Source organism: Sciurus vulgaris (genome assembly GCF_902686455.1).
Source record: "Sciurus vulgaris genome assembly, chromosome: 3".
In the NCBI taxonomy this organism is placed as follows: Eukaryota; Metazoa; Chordata; class Mammalia; order Rodentia; family Sciuridae; genus Sciurus; species Sciurus vulgaris.
The window spans coordinates 17566157-17590931 of NC_136463.1; the positions used below are offsets into that span (position 1 = coordinate 17566157).

The 24775-nt window shown below is 35.7% G+C and overlaps 1 protein-coding gene across 1 annotated transcript in view; it reads left to right on the top strand.

Moving 5' to 3' along the window:
- The window catches only part of KANSL1 (KAT8 regulatory NSL complex subunit 1), a 160650-nt gene that overhangs the window by 62539 nt on the left and 73336 nt on the right, over window positions 1–24775 (top strand).

Here is a 24775-nt window from a genome sequence, read left to right on the forward strand (position 1 = left end):
TGCTTTGAGTTAGATTTCCAAGTTCAGTGAAACATGGGTCTCAATTTTTTGGGTTTCATTTTGATTTGGGAACTTCTGACTCCCCCCCCCCCCCCCCCTTCATTTTCTAAGTGCTTAATTTCCAAACTTGATACCCTAATGGTATTTGGGACCATTTATTCATTCAACTCTAATGTAATTTGCCCTGTTTCTCTGTTCAAGGATCTGAATATGTCAAACAAAGCCCCTACTTTTCATGGTGGTCAGAAACATTTTCTGGGGAGAGACACAGATACCAGGTTTTTGTTCTCTTTTTTATATTCTATTCCATTGACAACTGTTGTGGGCTCCACCTTCAATGTGCTTTCTAAATACTACAAGTAACACTGCATTTTGACTGCTATCATTATAGTCCAAGGTATTATCATCTTCCTGGGCAACCTCAGTGGCCTCCTAATTTATTTACTTGCTGCTAATCATCATCTACAGTGTGTGCTTCATACAATATCCAGAGTAAACCTACAATGTAAATGATACTTTGTGTTCTTACTTAAATTTCCCAATGTTTGTTTCCTGTCTCAACCTAAAATTGAAACTCTGTATCATGGGCTACAAGGCCCTACAGGATACAGGTTCTGTTTGCTTCTTTGATACCACCTTACCATTTGCCTCTTGGCTGGAGTGCTCTACCCACACTAGGGCACTTGACAAGCTAAGCGCGTTCCTGCCTATACATTAGTGATGACTTCTGATTGGAAAGCTTTCCCTCAGATTTCCTGTCAGCTTGGTTGAGCTCTTCATCTTGTTCAAGTCTCTGACACTCTTAAAAAGGTGTTCTTGACTATCATCTTTAAAAGGACAACTTCATTCTGTTCTCTGATGATTTTTTCTTTACTGTATATAACATTCATCACAAATGACATTTCAGAGCACACCTGTGCACATGTATATGTACATACACATTTTTTACTAACTTTAAAATTTTTCTCTCTACCTCTGGAATGTAAATTTCCTCCCATTAGTGGTTTTGCTTAGTTCACTACTATAGTAAAGATGCCTTGAAGTGCATCTTTACTTGAAGATCCAAAAAGTGCTTTAATCAAATACAGTTGAAATTATAACCAACCTAGCTGAGCATAAATAAAGGGTCCCACGAAAGAGCTTACCAAGGAACTCTTCTTTGACTTCTGCCAGTGTCACCAAAGCATACAAGAGCAAGGAGAGACTTTTAAAGTGCTTCTACAGATGCTGATGCTACAATCAAGAGGCAGATAAAGCACAACTTTTGTGGGCCATGTTAAGAATTAGGAAGGATTGGGGCGGGGCAAACCTCTGATGCAGTTATTATGATGGTGTATTTTAAATGCATTTGCACCTGAGAATGTTGAAGTGCTTTCAACTCTTATTTAGTACTTCCCCTAGTAACTGACTTGGGAAATGCTTTATAATAGTGCAGAATTTACCAGAGAATGGTGCTATGTTCAGTTACCAGAATTTTGCTTTTTAAATCCATTTCTTACTTGATGCCATTTTGAAAATGATGAGCACAGATTTCCCAGGATACTCAGTGTTTTTCTGTTTAATTCAAAATATGAAACTTAATATCCACATCATTGGAAAAGAAAAATTCCTTAACATGGAATTTGGTTCCTTTTCAGCAAACATTGCTTCTCTGAGGTGTAATTGGCCACCTTATCCTTAATTGTAACTCTAAGGGATAAAAATATTCTTTCAGACTTTTTTTTAACAGGGAAAGTGGTAGTAGTCTATAAAAGATATTTTGTTAAATACAGTTATTGCTGGTTTCCATAATCCTTGCATGTCATGATTTCTCCAGTGAAGTCTGAGAAGAGCAGTTATAAATTACCTCTGGAATTTCCTGTAGCTTCCCTCGTTGCTCTTTAGTAGTGTCATAATTAATTTGGGTGTATTTCTTAAGGTTTGTTTAATAACCATGATTATCAGTTTTTGAGGAAGGAATCCTTATTGGTGGGCAAATTTTGTGAAGTGGTAACAACCAGAAACATTTACACATTTTGTTTTTCTATACAGAGTAAAGGACTAAATATCGTGGATGTTTATACATTTGTTTTTAGGGTACTCATGTTTTGGAAAGGACTGTGGAAGACTTCAGACATAAAATCTTGAAGTTGGGGGAATGGGTTACAGGTTTGTTTGTTCATCTTGGCAGTATTGGGGATTGAACCCAAGGGCACTCTACTACTGAGCTATACTGTACTTCAGTCCTTTTTATTTTTTATTTTGAGGCTTTGCTGAGGCTGGCCTCCTGAGCCACTGGGATTATACATGTATGTATCACTACATTTGGATTACAGTTATTATTTTAAAAATATTTTGAGATTTTAAAGTTCTCTTTCATTTATTTGCCAAAGTATTTTACTAATGTTATCCAGAATCTAGTATGTATTAGGGTATAAGAATGCAGATTGTTGAATCAGACCTAAATTTGAATTCCAACCTGCATTGATTAGATGTCTGAGTTTGTCCAAGTTGTTGTGTCTTTAATATTGGATAACTTTGGAATGCAGTATTTACTTTGTTGGGTTTATAAAGATTAAAGATTATATATAAGTATATCAAACCTTTCAGATTTGAATTAGTGGTAGCTATTTTTATTATTACTAATACTAGCCTCAAATATACTCACCTCTTTTCATCCTTTTAAAGCCTGAGAACTGAAATGAAGTGGTCAGTAATGATGATAGTAGAATCTGCTACTACTGAACATAATATAATTACAATAATGGATCTGAAAGGTTGAAATGCTTGGTTCAGCTACATTGTTCTTTAGACCATCTTTTCCTAGTTGGCACTCAGATAAGAGTTGTTTATAATACTGAAGACCAAACCCAGGGCCTCCTGCATGCTTGAGCATGTGCCTTACCATTGAGCTGTATCTGTAGCCCTGAGTTGGTTAATTGTGTTAATAATCAGGGAGTTCTTATTCTATTCAGTTAAAAAAAAATTTTTTTTTTAGACGTTGATGGACTTCTCTTTTGTTTTATTTATTCATTTATTTATATGTGGTGCTGAGAATTGAACCCAGTGTCTCACACATGCTAGGCACAGGTGCTCTACCACCGAGCCAGAACCCAGCCCTCTACTCAGTTTTATAAGAGGTTTCCTCTGTAGCTGTCTTGATGAGAATAAAAAATAACCAGAAGTTTCACTACATTTATAGTACCAGTATGGTTAGAGATGAGAGGCTCTTCTCCTCTTGTAGAGCCTTGGGAGATGATTCCCTGTATGGAAAGATATAGTTGGGTTCTAGACACTAGATTTTAGGAGGAGTGCTTTTATTTGCATGAAAGTATAAAGTTGTTAGATTATGATTGATTGCCTATTTCTGACTGTCCTTGTAGTTGATAGGAGATGAATCTCGTCCTCCCCCCCCCCACATCTCATACACTTTTTTCAATTGATGTGGCAGCACTTTTGTTACGAAGATGATTAAAACCATTGCATGTTTATCTTTAAGTACTTATGAAGACATTGTTTTTATGATAGCAGCCCAAATATGTTTATGTCTCTAGCATACTTAGTTGCTATGTTAGGGTTAGAGTCTTAAAATCAGGAAGTCTCCAAGTGCAGAATGCCAGCCTCTCAGTTCTTTTTTAAAACCTAAAACTACTCCAAAATATAAAGTCTACTAATTTAAGAAAATCAGTCATGGTGATATATACTGTTAATGTTTTCTCTGAGCTTGATTGTTGCCAGGGACTTGTCTTTTCTTTTGTAGATAAGAAATTGTTGAATGCCCCAACCCCCAGTCAGATCTATTTAATTGCCCAGTCACTTTTGAGTTAATTCTTTAGGCAAAGTAAATACTGTCCCTCTTCACAGCATGCTTACCATATTTTTTGTCTTGGACATCACAAATATAATTCTGCTCAAAAAGTGGCTTATAATTGTAAATGACGTGTAAGAAATAGCAGAACCATACATAAGTGACAGCAGGTTTGGAAGCATGATTTCACTATTCTTGTTTCTTTGTTAAGTTGCTTACTTGTACATTCCTAAGGTATCTACTGGGCTTTGTGTACTAGTCACCAGTGGTTCTTTCAGGGGTATACAACTAGCAGGTTTTGGACTTTCCATCTTTATGCTTTTTGTGTAGAGGTTGAGAGTGAATTGTGTATCATTTTGTTTTGAATACCCTTTCTTCCCTTTTTTTTTTTTTTTTTTTTTTTTTTTAATCATTACACTTTGGACCCTTACCAAAATGTCACACTGCATCCCACAAATACATATAACCACTATGTGTTTAAAAATTGAAACAATTCAATCTGGTGAGGGTTAACATGTCACTTTTATTGAAAATTTGTCCTGAGCTCTCACAAAGGAGGTGGCTAGTCTTTAAGATTCTGACTTGCCATGGGATGCAGGAAATCAGAGTAAGCATAAATTTGATCCATTTTAAAGGCTTGCTCTGGTATCCTGAGTAAGGAATCGACTGCATAGTTAGGGGCATCAAAGTACCCAGGATCCCAGAGAAAAGGGGTTGGGGTACCTTCATATAAGGATGTTTAAAGTGCAGTTTTAAGGGCAATATGTACCAAAAGAGGGACAGCATCAGGATTTCAGGTACTTTGCTTGGGGCCGAGACTCCACAGCCTGCACCCCTTGAAGGTATGTCTGCTGGGTGAGGAAAGGTCTACTGGACCCTAATTTTTTTAACCTCTAGTCTCTCTTCCTCCTCTCTTGACCATTCTTATGCCATATTATTATATCATCTTTGTGTTCTCATGTGGACACAACCCCTTACGGTTTATAATGACCTTTCCATATCTATTTTCTAATTGGATTTTCCTGGCAAACTGAGGGGTAGAGTCCCAGACCAGTCACCCTCTAAGGCTTGGACAGGTGAAGCACTGGGGCAGGTGATGTCAGGACTTTGGGTTCCTATTGAAGGCTTCATGATCAGCTAACTCAGCCAGTCGGTATCCTTGTTCAGTGTATAAAAGCACTTCAGCTTCAGGGTGGGTGCCTGGAGTTTTCCTGTTGCCCAGAGGTATTCAGAGCATAGCACGATAAGCACTTTGCCTGGCTTATGTAAAATGAAGTAATTCAAATGTCTTTCCTTCTACCTTTGGCTTTGTCTGTCTGGATCCTTTGTGGCAGCCCCTGGTAACCTCATATCGTAACCCCTTATATGCTATATCTTTAGGGCAGAGACTAAAGTATTGTAATTTTTCATATATCTCATAAAGTCACCCAGTGCTACAACAGTGGAATGCCTTTGCTTCCTCTTATAATCAAGAAATACTAGTACTACTATAATAATTTCAAAGTTTAAATATAAAATTTGTGGGTAGTAAATCAGTGGCTTTTAGTTTTAGGGTTTTTTTCCTTTAATGGAAAATGTTTTGGGGTTGAAATAACGGCAACATTGAAATTATATAGTCTCTAATTGAAAGTTTCTTTTGTGATCAGAAGCATAACTTAAGATGAGCTTCTTATTCATGTACCAACTGTGCAGGCAGAAAAATGTTAAATGAAACATTAGAACTTTTGGATTTTTTTCCCATTATAATTTTTAAAAATTAAATTTGTAGTACGTCTTTATTAAAATACTTTAAAACATGGGAAACAAAACAATAGATTGCTGACTAACCCTAAAATTCTGATATTTTTTCCTCAGGGCTATTTTATTTAAAAAAAATGTGCATGCCTTTTTGGTGGCATTTAGTTGAGTTTTTAATTATGCCAAAGATAAATTACAGCCAAAATTTGTAATTTAGTACTTTAGTAACCACATTGTATTGTTGTATACACTAAAAAAAAAAAATATATATATATATATATATATATATATATGACAACCTGCCCCTCAGTTTATAGTGTTTATGACACTTTGATTCATATAGCAGACTTTATTCATTATCTTCATGGTTCCAAACATTGGCCTGTATCTGAGGGGTGGTGAGAAAGGCAGACATTAGACATTGTCCATTCTCAAAGTTCACAATTTGAGCATGAAAAAGTGGGGAGAAGATTAATTATGTGAAGTATAGTGCCATAAGGTCTGTAAGACACATTTTAAAAATATGTATTGAATTCGCATTTAAAATGCATCTGCAGTAATGACTAAGGGTGACCTAAAGAGAGTCACTGTTTTGTATCTTTTAAAGGAAAGTAGTGGTGGGGGTGTAACATGGAGAAAAGCTGTGTTAAGCCCCAGAATTCGAAAGTTCAGTATGGAAAGAGTAGACCTTCCAGAAAATTGCCAAGAAAATTCAGGGTCTTTTTTTTTTTATGTAGCTCTTTGTGATGAAAATAGGTTATTTAGTGTAAATGTCATGTTAAGCTTATTTCTAATGAAGTGGACTATACAGAGTTGAAATCAGTTCGATACTGTGTTCTTTAGACAGTGTAGTATATAAGAAACAACACAAAAATTATACAACTGTAGTCGTGCTGCTTTCCCTCTCTCCGCAGTGGGAATTGAACCTAGGGCCCTCCTGTATGCTAGGCCAGTGCACTACACTGAGCTGTTTACCCAACTCTACTACAATTTTTGTTCTGTTTTGTACTGCATATTTTTATGGAAATGTTTTTGCCTTTATAAAAGTGAAGAATATCTTAGGAATATAGTAGGAACTTGAGGTACTCATCAGGAAGCCTCAATAATTATCCACATGTGACTTGTCTTTTACCTGTTACTCTCAGCTGCTTCTGCATCTGGATTGTTTTTTTACAGCAAATCCTAATCATTTTATTATTTCATTTGTGATCAAATCATGTTATCTTTAAGAGAGAGGGATTCTTTCTTATTAAAAAACAATCACAATAACTTTTTTTTTTTTTAACTGAAAATAAACTAATTCCTTCATAGTCTAAAAGCTAGCTACTGTGCAGATTTCCCCCTTTGGCTTTTATGTATATATTTTTACAGTTGGTTCAAATCAGAATCCAAACAACATCCTATATACTACATTTATTGTTTGTCTCTTAAATCTTATTCAGTCTGTACCAGTTCCCCTCTCATTTCTTCCCATCCCCACTTATTTTTTAAAATAGGTTTGTTTATCCTGTACTATCTTCCACATTCTGAATTTGGTCGTGTCCCCATGGTAGTACCAAGTTCTTCTGTCCTACCATTTCCCGTATGCTGATAATTAGACCTAGAGGTTTGATGATTAATTTTAGATTGGTAAGAATACTTGGTAGTTGGTGCCGTGTACTACCTATTACATCTAAAAAGCAAACAATCTCATCTTCTGTTTTGTGATGTGATGTCAAGGCTTACCTGTGGATTAATGGGTTATCAACCCAATTTATCCATTATAATGTTCCCCTAACTTAACCTTTCTTCTCTTTGTGGCTTGAGCAGCTCTTGTAAGCCATGAAATGAATAACTGGCCCCCGCGCCCCTTTCTTTCTCTTTCTCTTCTTTTTTTCTCTCTGTGCCTCTCTCTTTCTGGGTGCGGGTTGAGGGGAAGTGTACCAGGGATTGAACCCAGCGGTGTTTAACCACTAAGCCACATCCCCAGCCCATCTTTGTATTTTGTTTTAGAGACCAGGTCTCACTTATTTGCTTAGGGCCTCCCTAAATTGCTGAGGCTGCCCTACAACTTGCCATCCTCCTACTTCAGCCTCCCAAGATCAGTTGTGCCACCACTAGGAGCTGGTTTTCTTATGTTGATAGGATAGAAGATCCTGTCATTGATGAAAGTAATTTGAGAATATGAGGCTACTCATTTGTATATTGTATTGTGAGTGTATGCAGAAAATGGCAAAACACTGCAGGGTAGACTTTATCTGACTCCCCCCCCCCCTTTTATTCTCCACTGAATGTTTAATTTTTAATTGTAATATGTTTTAAAAATGAGAGTTCTTTTTGCTACAAGTATGACGAGAATGTCTGGGCCAGGGAAATTCTCAGGGTTAATCATTTCTAAAAGTAAATAAAGCTGGTAGAACTGTATTTCCATGATTCCATCCTTAACCCTCTCAATATTTCCAAGCAGAATTGAATGTTTTGAAGAAATACATTCGAACCTTATATGTTATTGCCACTAGTTTGGGATATCATCTCTAGTAATAGTCAAAAGAGATAAGTAATATAGTAGATACATTAAATGACAGCAGGTTAATCAAAAGCTGTATTATTTCACCTTAAAATCTAGACAAATAATCAGGTACTTCTGAATTTTTTTTTCAGAGCAGTTTTTTTTGGGGGGGGCGGGGGGTGCTGGGGATCGAACCCAGGGCCTCGTGCTTACAAGGCAAGCACTCTACCTACTGAGCTATCTCTCCAGCCCCAATAATCAGGTACTTTAACGTGTAGGATAAGGAGGGGAAGAGAATTCATGTTGTTCTTACAGTACTATATTCTTCCTGGTGCTAAGGCATTACCTACCTACATGATCTCAAATTACCATAACTTTTATCTAGACCCCAATGACTAAAGCTTGGAGTTTTTTCGTTTCAAACAGTTTTGTACAGTGTCTAAGACTGTCCTGTTTAAAGAGCTGCAGCCCAACCCTGACCCTGTAATAAAATCTGCTTTGACATTCAGATGCTGTTCATGGGATGCCTCGACAGTTGTATTTTTTTAAAAAACTGTTAATAGCTTTATGAAAGAGGGCTTTCATATTTGGATGGGTCTTTTTCAAAGCTATTTTTTAGCCTCCAATTAGAAATGGTACTTTTTCAGATTGAGTATTACTTCTTGAGTTTTTTCCTCCTTCCATCTTCAGAAACAAGGAATGCTCTGCTTAAAATGTCAGGTGTTTTAAGTATACGGTTTAACTCTGTGGAAATAGAGAAATGAGTCAAGGAGTAGGTAAAGGCCTTAAGTTGATTTTTCTTTTAAAGTAGAGCTTTATAGTTACATATAGTAGTTGGATTCATCCTGACAAACTCATATACGCATGGAATTCGATTTCAGTTAATAATCCCCCCTTTTCCCTTCCCCTCTGTCTCTTCTTTCTCTACTAGATTTTGTTTCCCTGGTTATTTATATTTGACTGGTTCTTTTTACTTATATATGAAGGTGAAATTTCATGTGGTATATTTATATAATATACACACAATGTGATTCTTTTACAATGTGATTTTTAAAAGAATTCATTTTGCTTAAATTGATTTTAATGTTAAATAATTTATCCTTCAGCACATTGGCAGTGAGGCACACAGCTACCTGAAGTGTAGGAAGATCAAAAACAGAAGTACTAGTTATTTTAAAAGACAGGTAAAGGATAACTATAGACTGTTTAAGTCAATTTGAAATAAAATGAAAAGGGTAGTTTTGAAATGTGGTAGGACTTAATTATTGTAGGAACTTTGTAATTTTGAACCTGGGTAGTATTTACAGACAGTAGACAAGTTTAGAGGAAGAACTAGTTTTGGGAAAAAGGTTGGAATTTAGATGTATTGAATTTTAGATGATTAAGTACAGTAGTTAAAAATGAGGACTGGAGCCAGATTGCTTGGATTCAGATGTAGATTTTACCTGTGCTTCTTTGGGCAAATGACCTAATTTTTTTATGCCTCATATTCTCCATCTACAATATAGGGCTAGAGGATGGGGGGTAGTAACCTCTGCCTCATAAGAGCATTATAATAATGATGACAATTCATGCAGTATGTGTAGTGTAGTAATCAAATCAAGGGAAGCATTCAACAAATGTCTGCTACTATATATAATATCCAGCTGGAAAAAGCAAATTCAGTACAAAATGTTTAAGTTTGGCAATAACGCATTTGTTGGTCATAAAGTAGTGGAGCTATAAGGAGTGTTTTACATGAATATTTGCAACCCCTTTATTTTACACGTGATGTATAAAAGGGGTAGTTAAACTTTGAGAACAACTAAGACCCATGAGAAAGAATATAGAACTTAAAATTTAGACTAGAAATTTAATCTAGAATCATTCCTAAATTTGATACAGAGTAGTGGTTTTCCACCTCTGATATTTAGAGGCAGTGGAATGACTTGGTTTTTTACTTGTCAGCTTTTCAGTTATCCTGTAATAGTTTGACTCCAGAGATGCTGAACCTCTCCTTGGTTCTAATGAAAAAATTTCATCAGTTTCAAAATATGGTCTCTGGGCCAACACCCAGGGAACTCGTTAGAAACACAAATTATAGGACTCTGCCTCATGCCTCCTGTGAGAAACTCTTGGGGTGGGTTCCATCAAGCATTATTTAGCAAACAGGTTTAAATTTTGACCTCTTGTGTAGAGTTTCCAACTTGGATTACTTCAGAAGATAAGGCATAGAATGCAAATGAATCAAGTTTTCAGAATGGGGATGACTTTGAGATGCAGATCATGTATCACATCTAAAAAGGCCAGCGACTATTTAGTGGTAGTAGAGAGACTTGCAGATCCAGTATTGACAGATCTTGTCTTTGCAGTAGCTTCTAAATCACTGACAACCATCGGAAAACATTTTTGACACACTTGCAGAAACAGAAAAAAAAAACTCACTTAAGCAAATAAGACATGGGGAATGTGACACTGTCATCTTTTATGTTGAAGCTTAAAAGTATTTTAAAACTTCATAGCACAGATTATCCTGTGCTAAATTGTAGATATATTTTCGGTCGTGGGATAAAGGGTAGTTTTTGATAAATTTGTTCTCCAGAAGAAACTGCTATCTCATCACTTTCTCTGAAACCTAACAAATAGTAAGTATAATTGTTTTAAGATTTTTTTCAACTTAATAGGCAAAAAGTCATTTTTTTACACTTTGATTACTTTGCTTTACTAATGTACTTATTTCTATTTATTTGCCATTTATTTTTTATGTAAATAAAGCTACAGGTACTTAGGTCTTTGAGTTGTTTAAAAGAACTTTTGCATTTTTAAAATAGTTTGTTAAAATGCAAATTGTCTTCCCTAGCTTTTTATTTGCCTTTTAGTTTATAAGTTATTTGAAGTATAGAAGTTTTAAAATTCCGTAGTCATATCCGTCAGCCTTTGCTAAATGCCCCTGAACATTTCCATTGGGATTCAAATTAGAATTAGATTGAATCTATAATAACCCTCAGTAAAGATTTTTGGCTGACTTTCCAGGCATGCACATAGTTATTCCTGTGAACCACTGTAAATAGGATACTCCCTTCCCCCATCACTAAAATCAGCAGTATCTATTCATTTAACAAATATTTATTGAATACTTGCTGCATACAGAGAGACTGTTCAATGTTGAGAATACATCAGTGGAAAAAAAATAGAAATTTTTACTCTCTTGAAACTTACGTTGCTGGAGGGAGTCACTACACAATGTATGGTACCTAGTTGTAAGTACTGTGGAGGACAATCAAAACAGGGTGTAGGAAAGCAGTGGTGGTGGTGCTGGAAGCTGCAGCAGCAACTTTACTATTTTGTATTGGTCAGAGAAGACTTTTTGGTAAGGGACCCGAAGGAAGTAAGGGAGAAGGCCCAAGGATATCTGGGAGAAAAAAGTGTTCCAAGTTGAAAAGTCGGTACAGTTGCTAGAACTAGAGTGTCTGCACTGTTTAAGATACAGATAGTAGTCTGGAGTGGCCAGAACAGAGTGACAGTGACAGGTTCTCAGCAGGAGAGTGACATGATCTGACAAAGATTTTTAAGTGATGTTTTGGCTACATTTTGAGGCTAGGCAGTTCTGGAGGGAGAGGACCACTGAGGAGGAGGATGCCATTTCCCGGTGAGATATAATGGTTGCTTGGTTCAGGCAGTGAAAGGAGGTCTGAGAGTGGATGTATTTTGAAGGTAGAGGCAAAAGTTTCTGAGTGGGAGGGAGGTGGAGAAAAGGTAGTGTTTTAGGTTGAAAAACTACAGACTCATCTCTCTCTCTCTCTCTCTCTCTCCCTCTCTCCCTCTCTCCCTCTCTCCCTCTCTCCCTCTCCCCCCCCCCCCCCCCCCCCCCCCCCATTGAACCCAGGGCCTCGTGCTTATGAGGCAGGCACTCTACCAACTGAGCTATATCCCCAGCCCCCCCCCCTTTTTTTTTTTTAAACCAAGGAGGGAGGAACTATAAGAAGAGCAGATTTTTGGAAGGATATATGTACTTTTGTGATATTTCTTTTGTAGGCAACTTTGTGGCTTCTTTCTGTGAAATCTACTTGGGATAGTGTCCCAAGTGCACCTTCTGGAATTTTAAGTTAGTCATTTATTGCCTAGAAGAAAAGGCCTTTGCAGGGTCTTGGTGTTTGTAAGTAAATAGATTAATGGATTTCCCTCAGTATTTAGCTTATTACCTTTAGATTCCTGTATTTGAGCTTTACAACTCTTACTGAGTGAAGCTTTCACTCTGGCCAATTTGCTGATACTTGATGTTGTTCAGATGCCCTGGTCTGAGGAGGGATCTTCTGACTCTGTCACATTACTTTTCTGTTATGAGAAGAGATGCTTACTGAATAATTTGATGCAGTCTGTAGTCCTTTCCCTGCCAGTTAATACCACTTTTTATTATTTGATCATCTGTATTCATGTTGCCAACTTAGTACCCTTGGATATCAAATATAGTTGTCCAAACTTCATTTCACTGAAGTTTAATGAAAACTTTAAACTTTGCTGAAGGGATTGATAGCAGATACCTTCCCTCTCTTGGGTTATTGAAGACTGCATATGATACAGTAGTTGGAAATGGAAGTCTCTTTTCCTCATGTGTCCCTGCCTTTTATTTATATGTATATATTTTATCTGAATTACTTTTGGTTATTGGAAATTTCTCTAGATATTCAGGTATTAATCAATAGTCTTAGTTTTTGTTTCTGTGAAACTTTAAAATTTGTATTTTATTTTCATGAAAGGAGAGTTGAGGGAGTACAAATTGATTTCAGTAATTATCTGCTTAAACTAGAAAAATGATTTTGCAAAACCAAATGGTAATGTGGATACTCTCGGCCTGCCTGTGCCATTTCTTTCCATTACATCAAAACTGTGTTGTCCCATTTTATGCACTTTAGTGCGTATTTATTTCTTAATTGAACTCATCCATTTATGGCTTTATTTTTAAAATACAAATTTGATGCTGTTGTCTAATTCAGCAGTTACTACTACCACGAATTGATAAGATCATCTCCGTCCTATATCCTAAATTGTCATTTTTCTTGATTTAAAAAAAAAAAAAAAACATTTTAAACACAATACCTTTATTTTTATGTGGTGCCGAGGATCAAACCCAGTGCCTTCCACGCGCAAGGCAAGTGCTCTACCACTGAGCTACAGTCCCAGCCCCTCCCAATTTTTTTTTTTTTTTTTAAGTCGTTTTGCTGGTGTTTGCCTAAGAAATTATAAGGTTGATAGATACAGTCTTTGCTGGGGTCAGAAATGCTAAGGTTACTTTCACTTATCTTTAAACTTTACAAAAGCTGTCTCTGGAGCTTGGATTTTAAACATTGTATTACTAACATTTGTACCTCTTGTTTCACATAGTTTATTAATTTTCCCTGTATCATTGAGTAGATACACCATAATTCATCCACTCTCTCCTCTTGCTGTGCTCTGGAAAACCCACCTTTCCCCAGTTTATTTAACTTAATGTCCAGGGCTGTTATTCTGAACATTATAGGATAGTGACTATTCTCTTATATATTGCTATTTAACAAATCAACTCAAAGCAAATGGCATAATATCTGCTGTGTTTTTGTGGATTCTGTGGATCAGTATTCTGGGTACAGTTAAGATGGCTTGTCTCTGTTTAGAATTCTGGCCCTTGGTGGTTGGAAAAATCCAAAGGCCAGCAGGTGAATGACTGGGGCTGAAGAATCTGTTTCCACGATGAAATCATCACTTAAAAGCCTGGCTCCTTTTTAGGGATAACTAGAAGGCTTTGCTCAGCTGGGACCCTTGACTTCTTCATCAAGGTAGCCTCAGGGTTGTAAGTGTTCTTACGTGGAATCTCTGTGTTCAGGGAACAAAGTAGAAGCAGTGTGTTCATTTAATCTGTCCTATGATGTCGCCCAGTATTTTGCTGACTGAAGTGGATATGATCCCTCTCATATTCAAGAAAAGACAGAACTCCACATTTTGATGAGGCATGTCAAGGAATTTGCATCCCTGTTTTAAAAAACATTATAATACAAACTTTCATTTATACCTTTACAAATGTAATTTTAACAGTATTATAGTGTTAATGTTGATGACAGATTATTTTGCCAATTCAATTGTTTTAAAGCACTCTTTGAGAAGCTACAACCATGGATTTGGTTATGCAAAAATAGCATAATTACATAAAGTAAATCTCCAATATAAACTGAAAGAACAATGTGAAATTTTTTTCATGTTATAAAAGTTATGGAGCTATTTTGGAAAACTGAAGAGAATTTGGAGGACTATTAATAACTTTTTTTTTAGTGCTAAGATTGAAATTGCATTGTATTTATGTGGGTAAAGGGAGCCACCAATAGAGGCTGAACAGAAAGTGTCACAGGATGAAAAAGAATTGACTAAGCTGTTCCTGATCTACTTTTAGTATTTTGTCTTAGCAAACAATGTTTTTATAGTTTTAACAATTGTATCTTTATTTCCTTTGAAAACTATATGTACTGGGCTATTTATAATAAAGTCTGAGATACTATGTTTTTAAAATTTTTAGTTGTAGATAGGCACAATACCTTTATTTTCTTTACTTTTTTTTATGTGGTGCTGGGGATCAAACCTGTGCCTCACGTGTTAGGCAAGCACTCTACCACTGAGCCACAACTCCATCTCTGAGATACTACTTTTTGATAGAAAGTTCTCCCATTTTGAAGTTGGGTTTGATTCTCTTTCTGTCCAGTCTTGACAGGCCAGTTGTCTTATTTATTTAAAAAAAGAAAAAAGAAAGGAAAATGAGAGATTCAGGTTTCTGTTTTTTCTTTTTTATGATTTCTAAAATTAGTATCATGAGTTATGAATATAACCAGAAAATATGCAATAAATGAAACTTTCTGTTGTAATTTCCAACCCTGCATGCTCCTTTTCTGGTTCAGTGCATTGGTAAGTATTGTGGGGGATAACCTACTCTTCTGTAGATCTGTGGCATTTGCTTGGTGTTTATAAGCAGCTTAAGTGTTTCATGGTCACCTGTGATGACCCAAGGAGATCCCTGAGGAAACTTTAACTGTGGTCAGTGGATGTTTTGTAGTAACTTTATTATTTCTGCCCCATCACAGTGATTCTTTGTTATCTTCCCTGGAGCTGTTTGGATTATTCAAATATATGTTAGCGGGGAGGGTCAGGAATATCCTGCAAAAAAGTTGTTTCTCATTCATAATGAAATAGTTAAGATTTTGTTTATAATTTAGTTTAGAATCACTGAAAAGCTATATATACCATCATGTACCCTTCTAAAATTATCTTTATATGTAGAAGGTATACTTTCTCTGGAGTTTCTGTTTTGCTTTCAGAGTCAGTACAGTGGAGGATGGGTTGATACAGAACTGTTGCTGCTCTCTACAGCTTTATACTGTCTTCTGATCTGTGAAAGAAAACCTACTTGTAACTGTCTTTTACTCTTTAAAATACTTTTTTTTCCTTAAAAAATTCATAAAAGAAAAATTGAAAAATTCAGAGGTCTTTAGTACAGAGTTCCAGGGAGTTGGACCTAGACCTGGACATATCTTTAGAGATTATCTAAATTAAAAGGAGAAGATGTTAAAAAAAAAAAAAAAAAAAAAAATGTTCTAAGCCTAATTTGGACAGGATCTTTGTGGTATAATCCAAAACTTCCTTTTGGGAAGATATTAGTATGTCTGTAAAAATTCTGCTGAATATGTCAGATGAACTTCAGTGGGATTAAGACTTCTACTGGGAAACTAGTTACCTATCAACTTCAGTTAACTGTGAATCAAGAGTCTTATGACTGTTAACCAGACTAATCTAAACAATGAACCATTTTTTTCTATAAATATCTCTAATAAGAATTTGTCTTTGCATTAGTAGTATTTTAGAGACGTTCTCCCGTGCTTACAGATTGTAGTAAAATACTGACATGTAGTCATAACAGAACTGTTTGTGGAAAAAACTTTTAACCATGTCATTAATGTAGAACTCCACGGGGAGATTTTGATAGTCTATTTGATTCAGTGGTAGACTGTCTAGCCATATGCAAGGTCCTGGGTTTAATCCCCAGTACTGCCTCCCAAAACAAAACAACAACAAAAAAATTGGGGAGAAAAGTTTTTCTAGTTTTAATGCAATAAGAAATCTGTGTTCTTTTTCCTCTTTAGAATTTTTAAGAATCAAATTATTTTAGAGCTAGATGTTCAAGATTTAATTGTCAAGTTGCTTAGGGTCTATTTCCAAGCAAATTCTGAGTCTAATTGTAGACACATTAATAAATATGTAGTTTATAGTTTCAAAACTCATTGGCTTAAAGGTAAGTAACTTCATCAAAGGAGAGACAGAGCCCACTTTGACATTACTAATTTTGTAGGCCCCATGTTTAAAGGAACAGGTCTTAATGTTTGAGCAAAATATTTAATCTCCCAAATATTTGGGTAGCACTTTAGAACTGGATAAGAACTTGTGATGAGACATTGACTTTTGCGCAAGTATGCAGATGTAGAGTACATTAAGGGCTTGATTTCCTTTAAAATGGTGGAATTCCTTTTATTTGCTATAGATGTTCCATTTTGGGTGTCAGTGTATGTTTTCCTATTATAGTTCCTACTTATCTCTAAGAATAAATCCTAAGGCAAATTTTTATGTATTTTAATTAGGGGGAAATGTGAAACAGCAATAGGAAAGTCTTACTGTTGAGCAGTAAAATGTTTTTTAAATTTTGAAAAGATGGTTTGTTAAGCCCCCAGAGTAATTTTAAACATTAATTTGTAACTTTTATTTATTTATTTTTTAATCAGTTTGCCCTAAGAGCTTGACAGATTGAGTCAAACTAGAACTCTGGGCAAGGAGCCTCCTTACACACACGCACACACATTTTTTTTTTTTTTTTTTTTGTACCAGGAATTGAACCCAGGGGTGCTTAATCATAGAACTCCATCCACCCTCTTTAATTTTGAGACAGGGTCTTGCTAAGTTGCTGAGGCTGGCTTTTGAATTTGTGGCCCTCCTACCTCACCCACTCCAGCTGCTGGGATTACAAGTGTGTGCCACCACACCCAGCTCAGGTTCAATTTTTGGTAAGGTTTTATGCTCTGTTGACATTTTGTTGTGGGGTACTGTTCTGTGTGCTTTATGTTTAGCAGCATCCCTAACTTCTACCCACTAAATACAAGTGTCACTGTCCCCTCATTTGTGGCAACCAAAAATGTGTTCAAATATTGCCAGTCATCCTCTGGAGAATAGAAGCACGTCAAATTAAGAATAATGCGTGAAATCAAATCATATTCTCAGAAACATTAGAAATAAGGTCATCTTCCTTACGAAGAGCTCTCATCTTCAGATGCTACAGAGCAATGTTTCTGAAATTCACTGGTCTTCATTTTGTCTTCCATATTCTTTGTAGTTCCATTTCATTTATTCATGTTTAAAAGTGGTTTGATTTACCTTTTTTTTTTTTTTTTTTTTTTTTTTTTTTTTTTTTTTTTCTTGCGCGGTACTGGGGATCGAACTCAGGGCCTTGTGCTTGTGAGGCAAGCACTTTTACCAGCTGAGCTATCTCCCCAGCCCTGATTTACCTTTTTTATTGGAGTCTTAATTGTGAACATAACATGCACATAGCAATTTAAAACAATGCAGAGGGCTTTAAATAAAAGTCTCCTAAAACAATGCTGGCAGTTTGTTTATTTCAAAATGTTTTGTTTTCACATACATTCATTTTTGGCATTTTTCACTGTTATATTTGCACCACTGGGAGTTGAATTTAGGGGGTGCTCTACCACTGAGCTACATCACCCTGTCTGTTTTTTTATTTGTATATGTTTTGTTTTGTTTTGAGACAGGGTTTCACTAAGTTAAACTGCCCAGGTTGGCCTTGAACTTGCACTTCCCCTGTCTCAGCCTCCCAAGTTGCTGAGGCATTTTCCTTTTTTAAAAACCAAAATAGAAACATGCTCTGAAATTTACTTTTCTGATATTTTTAAACATTGTTTCAGGGTAGTATGTAAAGATCTAATTCATTCATTTTGTTTTGTTGTTTTTTTTTTTAGTACAGGAGATTGAATCCAGGGTCTCGCACATTATAGGTAAATGTCCTAGCACTGAACTTTTACCCCCAGCCCTTTTATTTTGAGACAGGATCTTACTCAGTTACCAAGGCCTTGAATTTGCAGACATCATGCCAGAGAAGCCTAACCCATTCTTTTTTATTTTTGGTTGTAGGTGGACACAATACCTTTATTTTATATTTATGTAGTGCCAAGAATTGAACCCAGGGCCTCATGCATGCTAGGCAAGCTCTCTACCACTGAGCCACAACCCTCGCCCCCTAACCCATTCTTAATGATTATATAATATTCCTTTTAGTAGTTATATTGTAATGTACATAGTCATTTGCCTTTGGGAAGTATGATTGATTTCAGTTGCCCCAATAGTAAACATCATTTTGTATGGTGCTTTTATTAATGTGGGATGAAATAACTGGTAACTAGATGTGACCAGATAATTTTCCAGAAAATGAACCTTTCTGATTTCTTAGTTTCTTCTGTTAAGAGTGCTTTCCTGAGGGCTGGGGATATAGCTCAGTTGGTAGAGTGCTTGCCTCGCAAGGACAAGACCCTAGGTTCAAATCCCCAGCACCACCAAAAAAAAGAGTGCTTCCCTGATGTGGTGATTATGTAAAGTCTTTAAATACACTTAAGATTTTTTTTTTATATATACATGAAATAGGAATTCCCTCTCCCTTTCATGCATGGTTGGTTATGTCAATATCAATAAATTTAGCATTCTTTCCTCTGAGATGATGAAACTTAAAATCATGAGATTGAATAACATCACCTAGGAAGTGTGTGTGGAAAAGATTTGACCTATGGAGTCTTGGAAGAAATTTTTTTTTTTTTTTTTTTTTTTAGCACACTTTCTTAAAGATTTAATTCACACATCATACTTTTCCATATTTATGGGGCACTGAATGACATTTCACTACATTTATACGATGGGTAATGAGCCTATCAGGATAACTGGCATATTGGAAGAAATTTTAAATGACAAGAGAAAAAACAGGTTAATATGATACCTTGAAAGACCAGCCGAGTATTTGAAAGAGTAATCACCTATGTTAGATGCTGCTGATGGGTTAAAGATGGTAAAGATTGAGAATTGGACATGGGATTTAGCACAGTAGATCAGTAGATATCAGTGGATTCCTTGACTAGCAGTGTTAGTCCAGTAGTGAGATTTAAAACCTGAATTGAAGAAATAATGAGAGGAAAGAAATTAGAAATAATGAATATTTGCAGTAAAATGGCAATAATGTTCCCCATGGCTTATTGGAAGCTCACCTTTGCTGTTGATGGATGATCCCCTTGTGTCCCCTCCAGAAAGGAATGAGTTTGTCTGGGCCACTTTTTACTGCTCTCTTGTAAGTTAAGAAACCAGGTTTTTGTATTGCCTTCTGTTGGATGGGGTTTTTACTTTCTTCCACTATTTTGTTCCTGTAGTCTAGTGGTCCCTAACCAGTTCATCTTCTTCTTCCCACCTTTCACGGTTTTTGTTTGGTTTTTCTCTTGCGTTATTTCCAGGATTTGTAGTTGCACTTATAACCCATATGAGCTGCACCATCTTCCAGAGAAATTCTGCACCATCTTCCAGAGAAATTCTTACTTATTTTTAAGAACTGATAAATTAACATACTAACTTTTGGTTTGACCTTATTTTCTTGAATATGTGTTCTTTGTTTCTAAAAAGCTCAGTATCTCTTGAGTAATAGTTCTGAAATACTTGGCATAAGAACTATCTTAAGAGAATTGTCTTATTCATGAGATCTGTGGAACTCACTTCTACTCTCTCAAGTAATTTTTGTACTCACTAAAGTTGGAGGAGGATGACCATTGATTAAAAATTATGGTTCTTTGATTTTTTTCAATAGCTGATAGGAGCTCAATGACAATAGCCAAGTGTTGGGGCCAGGATTTAGAACTCAGTATTTACTGATTTCTCACACCTAACTCATTTCCAAAAAGGCATATTTTATTTTGAAAGAAGAGAATAAATGTTTTTCTATAGGAATTCTATTACATACAATTAGCCTATTGTGTGTAATACAAAAGAATTCTCTGATTGTTCCAGATATAGCCGGAAGCAAATTTTGCCTATGATGGGGGAAGACAAGGGAAGGAGAGCTCAAGCACTTAACAATCCTGTCAACACATGGACTTTTTCTACTCCTTCACTACTACTACTACTACTACTACTACTACTACTTCTACTACTCTTCTTCTTCTTCTTAATAATAATAAATTTTTTTAGTTGTAGGTGGACACAGTATGTCTATTTTATTTGTATATAATACAAATTATATTTGTATTGAAAATTTGAATTGAACCCAGGGCCTCATGCGTGCCAGGCATTGAACCACAACCCTAGCCCCTCATTCACTCTTCTTTAATGAGCCCATGGCTAGCAGGTTAGGAATTGATGAAGAAAATGATGTTTTGTTTTGTTTTTTTTCTCCTCTTGATTTTAGTTATGATTGTTGTCTCTTGCTTAGGTAAGTGAACTGGATCAAATAATGGCTAATCTTATACTTTTAAGTTATAGTTTTTAAGTGAATAGAATATTGAGCTATATTATGATTTTTGAAGGAGAAATTATCACACATAGCATCTGAATATCCTAACCTCGGTTTGACTTTGGAAAGGTTCTGAAATGATAACTACTCTAAAAAGATGGGCTCTCCAGGAAGTAAAGTAGGCAAAAAATGGATTCATTCTGGAGGAAACAGTTGTATCAGTACTTTGAATAAACTGAAACATTTTGACAGTCTTTCATTATTAACTTTGTTGTTTTGCTTTATTGTTGAAACATGACAGGGTCCTAGTCTCTTAAAAAAAAAAAAAAAGACATGTAGGTAGGTCTGGGTTTTGTTTGAAATCATTCTCAGATCTTTTGTCCAGTCCCAAAACCAGTCATGAACAGTAAACCAGTTCCATACTTGTTTGTCTTGCCTTGTTTTTCTCTGTTGGAACACTTCAGCATGTTCCTAGGAATTTTGTTTTTCGGGCCTCAGTTGGGTGTTTTTGTTTGTTTTTACAGTAAGGTTTTAGATAAATCAATTTCATATTCACATTTCCTGGAAAATGCTTATTCATAAAATACATGGTAGTGTCCACAAAGAGGTATGGATCATATAAAGACCAGTTATTTATATTACATAACTTGGAAATACAGAACATCTATATAACAAAATAAGAAGATCACAGTAAGCTGGAAGAATATAAGTAATGAATTGTGAAATTCAATAGAAAAGACTTCCAGAAAGAGGTGGGGTTTGGGGATAGAAGCTGTTTCCAGATATTTTCAGGTAGGAAATTTACACAAAACAAATTGACCTGAGTAGTGCTGAGGGACTTGTTGAAGAATTAGTACATTGCTTTTGTTGTGTTTGACAGAATTAAAAACGTGTTTGTTCACCACACTTGGTGCAAAAGTTCTGCCATGGAAAGGAGTTTAAATTACCTTGATAGTTTACTGGGTGTTTAAATACACATTTCCATCTCAAACATGTAAAAATGAAATGTAAAAAAGCTCAAATAATTTTATTAGCCAGCCTACAGAAACCTACAGGTCTCATACTGAATGTAGTTCAGACTTTGTAAAGGAACATAAATCTGTAAAATTACATTATGGAAAAATATACCTATTTTTTCTTCCAAAAATTTCAAGAAAGAAAAACAAAGAGGAATAATTTTTAAACTTGAAATGTGTTAGCAAGTGAACAGTGTGGATTTTGATTCTGGTTTGGATAGTACAGCTGAGATAGTCTAGGAAATTTGACCTAACTGGATGTTTCACATTAAGAAATTACTGGTTTCTAAGAAAATATACATGTATATATTTTAAGAGATATTACATTTTAGAGATACATACTGACATGTTCACAGAGACAGTAGTGTGATGTTGGAGTAGATGTTATGGATGAGATAGGATTGGCCAGAAGTTGATAATTGAAGTTAAATGATGATTCCATAGGAGTTTCTTATTCTCCTTACTGTATTTGAAATTTTTCATTTAAAAAGAATCTTTAAAGAATGATTTTATTGACATTTATCAGTAATATCAGTAAATGAATGGGTCTGGAGACTATGCTAAGTGAAATAAGCCAATCCCATAAAAATAGGTTGAATGTTCTCTCTGTTGCTAACACACACACAACAAGTGGTGGGGAGGATAGAAGTTCAGTGGATTAGACAAAGGGACATGAAAGGAAGGGGGGGGGGGGTGAAAGGAACAGTGAAAAAAATCCAACATGACTTTCCTGTGTACATACACAAATACACCACAGTGAATCTCCACATCATATACCAGACTGGGATCCTAAATAGAATAAGACATACTTCATGTTTGTATAAATATGTCAAAAGAGACTCTACTTTCATGTATAACTAAAAAGAACAACAATAAAAGGATAACTAGATATAAAATAGAATGTGGTGGGACCAGTGATCAAGATTACTTAATATTGTTTCATAAAATTTAACAAGGTTTACAGGTTTGTGTGTGATCTGGCCCTACATACCTGCATTCATTGCCAATTTGAGCACACTCTTCCTGATGTTTACCATCTGAGCTCCAGTCCTATAATCCTTGTATTCATATTTGTTCTTTGAGAGACATATGACAGTTCTCCCCTTCTTTCTTCATGTTCTCTACCCCTGCTTGACTCCTAATGGCAGTTTGCCTGTTCCATTGTAATTTATGCTTTGGAGCTCAGTTTATTTTATTTATTTTTATGAGGTGCTAAGGATCGAACCTAGTGGCTCCCATGTGCGAGGCAAGTGCTCTACCACTGAGCTGCCTGGCTTTTTTTTTTTTTTTTTTTTCTTTTTTTAAAGCTCGGTTTAAATGTTTATATCACAGCAGTCTTTCAGGAGCTTCCAATCTATATTGGACTTTATAGTTAGTATCTCATATTTTATATGATTGTTTATGTACTTATGTCATCCCCACTAAAATCTGCACCTGAGGAGCCACAATTCTTGTTTGTTACTTTATCTCTGGCACCTGGAGTAATCACTGGTAAATAATAGTTGCTTAAATGTTTCTGGGAAGGGAAGAGAATAAGGGCAGAAAAAGTCCTGTAGTGGGTTGAATTCTTGACTGAATATACAAATCTTATTTTTCAATAGCAGAAATATTCTGTTTAAACAGTAAGACAAAAAGGGTTAAGTTTTCAATCCCAAGAGTCCATCAGGATGAATCAGCAGTTTAGAAGCAACTCTGGTACATTTGTTTCCTGTTGCTACAAACTTCTGCAGAAAGCTGATGTAACCTAATTAGAGTGACAGATGCGAATGTGCTAAAAGAATGTTTGTCTTAAATTTGTTTTTCTGGGATTTATTTTACATAAGGGCTGTTTAGTGCTAGATAATTTAGTTCTTTTCCCCTCCCCTATATTTTATATCCTCAAACCATTGTGAAGTGGGGGGGAGGTAATGTTACTGAAGTTGTGACCCATAATATATCTTACTCATAACACTCACCACCATACTGGGGATTAAACCCATGAGTGCTGTACCACTGAGCTAAACTCCCAGTCCCTTTTTATTTTATTTTGAGATAGGTCTCCCTAAATTGCCTGGGCTGACCTTAGACCTGTGCCTCAGACTCCTGAGTAGCTGGGATTACAGACTTGTGCCACCACCCCCTGACATAGGATGTCTATTCTAATGGACTACTTGGTTTTACCCTTTAGGGTAGAGCTTCTTTTAAGTGACTATAAAGCCCAAAGCTCAAACTCAGAATATGGTCTGATGCTACCTGAAAATACCTCTACTTCTTTAATTTGTCTGTTGGATGTTTCTTTTCATCTTGTTGTTTCTCCTCTCCCCACCCCCTTCCTCTTCTTGTGGTTTGGAATATATGGAATTGAAATCCAAGGTTATATTTATGAAATAAATTATCATTATCTAATATATACATTGTGTATTACAGTTAGAATTGCAGAACTTTATGGCTATCATAACCCCATGAGGTAGATATTGTTATTTCCAAAGGTCAATTTACTTGTCCATGATCATAAAAGGTTTGGTGTGAACCTCTCTTCCTGCTCTGTCCTCTGTTTCTTTCATACTGCTTTTGTGCTTTATAATGAATACTTATGGGTCACCCCCACCCCTACTTGAGTCTGTAATTCCCAGATTCCTGTCTCTTGGTGACCCTTACTTTGGATACTAGGAACCTGGCAGTTGTATGCTTTGAATATTTGGGGACAGATTCAGTTTTGCTGAATCTCTTTTTGTATTATAAATGATCTAAACAACGTGGAGATTTCAGAATTTAGATGTCTCAGACTTCCTTGCCTACATAATTCTTGTGAAATAGCTTACTGATTGAGCATTTAGACTGTCATTTTACTCTGAGTTTGAAGACTTTAATGAAACCTTTGTTAAATTAAAAAGAGAAGTTGGAGCTAGATATGAAAACAATAAAAAAATGAAATGACTACTCATTCAGGTCTTTCTGGCATGTTTGTTGTTACTTTAATGAAACCATTAAAATTTTCTGGCACTGTTCTACTGGACTTTTGTACAAATTTCTGTCTTGCAATAGAACTGGGTGACTTAATTAGAAGCAACACTAGGTCAAGGTGTTTGCCATGTCTAGCTCTTAGTGTTACTTTTAGATAAATCAATAGCTTTTGCTGTAGTTTATCTCAGAGAAAAAGCATTTTTTCCACTGCTGTCTATGGCAGTGCTATGGGTGTTGAAGATAGGGTTTATAAAGTACAAAGAATC